The sequence below is a fragment of the Gossypium arboreum genome, chromosome 3 (genome assembly GCF_025698485.1).
Source record: "Gossypium arboreum isolate Shixiya-1 chromosome 3, ASM2569848v2, whole genome shotgun sequence".
NCBI lineage: Eukaryota > Viridiplantae > Streptophyta > Magnoliopsida > Malvales > Malvaceae > Gossypium > Gossypium arboreum.
The window spans coordinates 91,278,453-91,283,777 of NC_069072.1; the positions used below are offsets into that span (position 1 = coordinate 91,278,453).

The window sequence follows — 5,325 nt, forward strand, 5'->3', positions numbered from 1 at the left end:
GATTAAATACAATTAGTTGCCTACATTTTGTGTACCGAGGTAAGTTGTACGTAAATAATGTAATTTATTTGTATTTATGTATTGTATAATTAATATGGCATAAATTGTGGGCTATTGCTGTGAATGTGCATGATGAGAATTGATATAGTAGAGACTCCCTGTTGAACCTTAGGAATAATTTGGATATCCATGCCATGACATTTGGATGATGTGTGTGACAGCCCTAATGTGACCCTAGTCGGGAAGTGGTTTCGGGGCCACAAAACCGAGTCATAAAAATAATTACCTGTCATATTTGATGCTTATTATATGTATATATGCATGTGTGAAAAATTTCATATTTGAATTTTGTTTAATTGTAGGTGAATTTTAGTAAATAGGACTTATGTGAGAAAATTTTGAAATGTGATAGGTCAAAACATAAGGATCTATTAGTGCATGAAATAAAAAGGGGGGGACTTGCATGTCAATTTCCCCCCCAATTAGTAGTGGCCGGCCATGACAAGTATGGTGGACCAAGTGTGATGGGCAAAAACATGTCATAAACATGTTAAGTTAGTGTTTCATGGGAGGTATGATAAAATAATGAAAGGGAATATGATGAAAACAAAGAAAAAAAAAGTGTGTGGTTGTTCCCCATTTTGCGAAACTAGAAAAAAAAAAAGAAAAGGAAAGGCTTCATCCTTTGGTTCTTCTTGGCGGTTTGAAAGGAGGAAGAAGAGAGGTTTGGTCACCTTGAGCTTAAGGGAGGTTAGTATGTTGTGTTAAATTCTTAAGTTTTAAACTTGTTTCTAGTTAATTAGCTAATTTCTTACACAAACCATGGCAAAAATTTCGAAATCTCGGTGATGGCTTGAACATTCGGTTTTGGTTGTTGAAAGGAATGAGTTGGAGGTTGGATCATGTTAAGATTCGGCCTTGTACATAAACATTAAGAGTTTGATGTTTTGTGATTTTGGAAGGTAAATAAGGTTATACACAAGATAAATACTAAGATTTTGGTTGACTTGTTTTTAGTGAGGTTCGGCCAAGGACCTTATGTGCAAGTTAATTCGGTTTAAGTAGAGAAATCGTGACGGGTAGATATGAAGTAATGTGTTTATTGGTTCGGCTGCTAAGCAAGGAAATAATTGTTAGTAACATAGTATCTATGCACTTATGTATATATATGTATGTACAAATAACCTATTTAGCTATGGATATCTAAGGTGTTAAATAATGAAATTCTTGATGACTTGGGTTAAATAGCATTCGGCCAAGGATTATATGGGCTTGCTAATTCGGTTTAAGTGAAGAAACTATGATAGAGAAATATGACTAAATTGTGGACTTTGACAATTTAAATGATGCATTTGACTTGTGTACCGACCTAGGACGATATGTGTTTCTATATGAAGTTAGATGGTGTTGATGAAATTCGGTAATGCATGATGTTTAAATAGTATTGAGCAAGGTCATTGTACTTAAATTGTATGACATACATGTATTGAATGGAATTGCCCAAGTGAAAAATAATTAAATGAATTTATTTGTTTAAATTAAGCTCAAGAGCAAAGGGGATCTAAATCCGATAAAGGGAAGGAAAAAGTGGTCGAATAGCCATCGAAATCGTTCGACAACATCCGAGGTAAGTTTTCGAGTAACGAGACTTAGTTTACGATTTGATTAAGTCATGACGTATGAGCGTAACAAATATACGGTGATATGATGATTCTACTTGAATTTTATGTTGAGTTAATTTGTCTATACGTGTGACGGGTAGCCGTATGTGCATAGAGATCGTGTCATAAAGCAAACTAAACCATGCTGTTTGTATGTGGCTAGTGAGCCGAAAATGGGATTGCTTAATACGTGACTTGTGTTTGAACTCTGATTATGAAAATGGAATATAAATGTGTCATGATTTGTTGATATGTGCATGAATGTTTGGGTGATAACCGGGCTAAGTCCCGAAGGCATTTGCGCTAGTGACTAGTTCCGGGCTAAGTCCCGAAGGCATTTGTGCGAGTTACTATATCCGGACTAAGTCCCGAAGGCATTCGTGCGAGTTACTATATCTGGGCTATGTCCCGAAGGCATTCGAGCGAGTAGCTATATCCGGTTAAATCCCGAAGGTACTTGGCTTGGGAATGAGCGACCTTGTTGTAATAGGTAAAGTCTACCTCAAAAATAGATGCTGATAGCAGCAGTGACGTGAATGTGAAAAATCACTAAAAATAGTAGGAATAGAATTAAATAGTGAATAAATTATGTAATCGAACCTTGATGAATCTATTTTCATAGGAAAGTAACTAAATGATCATATGAACAGTATATTATGAGATATTTAAGTTTTCGTGAGACAGGGCCAGAACGGTTTCTGGATTCCCTGTTCCAACTTTGGAAATTCATCATAAATTAACCAGAGATAATTAGAAGTCATGCCTTATATTTATAGATTCCTTTTTGAGTCTAGTTTCATTAGAAACAAACGGAATCAGTATTGAAGCCCTGTACATGGAGATATCTAAGTTGTAATGGGCAAAGGTCAGTGTAGTCAAACCCTGAAACAGGGGAGACTTTAACTAATAAACTGTACTAATTGGCTTGACTAAAAATTCTAGAAAAAAAATTTTAGATGAATATATGAGTCTAGTTTCAGGAAAAATTTACGAAACTGGTTTTCGAGTTTTTAAACTCAAGATATGATTTTTAAGGCGACAATGATGCAGTAACCAGATTGTCTGGAAATTTTTAAATGGACTGTAAAAATAAGTGAATTTAGTTTGTGAACCCCTTGTGTCCGACTCCGGCAACGGTCTCGGGTACAGGGTGTTACAATGTGTGTGTCAGTGTAAGACCTGTCTGGGACACGGCATCGACACAGATAAGTGAGAGCCAATGTAAGACCTATCTGGGACATGGCATCGGCTTGAGGTGTGTTAGTGTAAGACCTGTCTAGGACATGGCATCGACATAGATAAGTGAGAGTCAGTGTAAGACTTGTCTGGGACATGGCATCGACTTAGATGTGAGAGCTAGTGTAAGGCCATGTTTGGAACATGGCGTCGGCATCGTACCCTATGTTTGAGACTTGGTGATTATCCTATAGTATTCCAAATGGCTCAACAGGAAATTTACAGTTTATTTCAGAATGATAGCGCTTATGATCATGTTGTGAGTGGTACAGGTACTTAAATGAAATTGATGATATGTGAACTCTAATCTTGTTGTATGAATAGGGAGGAATGAACATGAGTAAGAATTGTTATGAACATTTACTCTTTGTGTGAGTTATGATATATTGGGAGTATGATCACATGTGGTAACATGATTGTTATTTCGATATTTACATGCAACTTACTAAGCTTTGTGCTTACCCTTTTCCTTTCCATTTTCTTGTAGTGCTGCCAAATCAGCCCGTGGATCATAGAACGTCGGAGGCGTCACTCACACTATCACTCTAAGCTTTTGTTATAATTAGTTTTATTAACTTGAGTATGGCATGTATATGGATTGAGTCTTTTTGTTATGTGTCATATTGTTAGGTTAGCCAATTTTGTTGGCATGGGATGAAAACTTTCTTTTTGTTTAAGGCCATAGTTAATGGTTAAAATTAATTATTGAAAATTGCAAATGATGATGCTTCCCTGGATGAACAAATGTATGAATGATCAAGTGCATGTTCGGTTGTTAAAGTGTTATAAGGTTTGCATTTGAATGTCATGTTGTGGTTGATTTAGTCTTATATTGCTGTGTGAATTGGAGATATTTTTTGTTGTGTAGGTTGGTGCAAGTAAGGGTGGAAAAAAGGCTTGGTAGATAGCCTTGTTTTGTCCACACGGGTAGACACACAGGCGTGTGTCTAGGCCGTGTGGGACACACGGTCAGCCCCATGGGCGCGTTGCTCAGCCGTGTGTCCTCACACGGCATTAGACACACCCGTGTGTCTAAGCCGTGGCGAAACAGAGCATACATACTGACTTGTCCACACAGCCACAAGACACGCCCGTGTGCCAGGCCGTGTGAAAATTAGAGAGGCTACTGACTTGACCACACGGCCGACCATACGCCCGTATGCCAGCCCATGTGATACACACGACCAATAGACACGCCCGTGTCAAAATTGGAGGGTATACTGACTTTAATTCGTAGGGTACCCCTGGGGACACACGGTCGTGTAACATGACCGTGTATCACACACGGCTGAGACATACGCCCGTGTCTCTGCCCGTGTGGACAAAAATAGGCCATTTGAATAGCCAATTTGCCACCCGAATTGGGTCAAACCTACAAGCACCAAACCAAGCATATATACACAACAACTTCAGCCAATTTCTATACCAAACCATACATCATTCATGCCATAACATTATCAACCATTTACATGCTCATAAACTCAACTCAATTGTGCCAAGACATAAGACCAAATCATATCAAACATATATTTCATAATCTCTAAACTCATGACCAAATCTTATACCAAAACTTGCTAAACTTACCATTTCTCTTAGCCATTCACGAACACATCAAATAGATCACCTTGCATCACATTTCATATACTAAAATCAATACATAAACACAACCATATCAAGCCATATCACATGGCTAAATATAAACATTACAAAACTTATCCAAAGTACTTCTAGCCTATACATGCCATACTTTACTATATACAATTTCAAAAGGTACCAAAATGAGATTCGATAGTGTGGTGACGATCCTCGACGATCCCCGAGCTCATAGCAGCTTCGATATCTATAAAACAATGCAAACACACACAAAGTAAGCTTTCAAAAACTTAGTAAGCTCGGACTAAATATCATCAACAGCTTATAAAATTTAAAACATCAACACATAAACACTTATTAGTTCTCAATTCATCTATCAATTCCTTGCCAACACAATTCATATGTTTATACCAATCCACAAACTTCGTATACATAATATCATCTACCACATAGGTATCGTACATACATGAACCTTCCTATATTTATTCATTTTCATTCTCACCTCTGGTCCAGATATTTTAAGACTTTCTGAAGATTATTCATGCTTTAAGCATTCGCACACTTAGTGCTTTAAGGTTTAGTTGAAGCTAGAACGATTCCGCACACTTAGTGCCATCTCAATTAACCGAAGCTATCTCGGTATCACACACTTAGTGCCTCATACAGCCGAAGCTATACCATTTCGCACACTTAGTGTTATTTATAGCCAAAGCTATTTTGAATCGCACACTTAGTGCCAAATGCAGTTGATTTATCATTGTATTCAAACCATAATCAAATATATATACAATTTATGTATAATCAAAGCATCAAAAATATACTTGTAACATCATGT

At 37.1% G+C, this 5,325-nt stretch overlaps 1 long non-coding RNA gene across 1 annotated transcript; it reads left to right on the top strand.

Annotated features, from left to right (window-relative positions):
• Positions 1–1,569: 1,569 nt before the first annotated feature.
• Positions 1,570–3,686, top strand: LOC128290311 (uncharacterized). The gene is made up of 2 exons (XR_008280051.1): positions 1,570–1,627; positions 3,385–3,686. It is a non-coding gene; the product is annotated as an uncharacterized LOC128290311 (long non-coding RNA).
• The last annotated feature ends 1,639 nt before the right edge of the window (positions 3,687–5,325 follow it).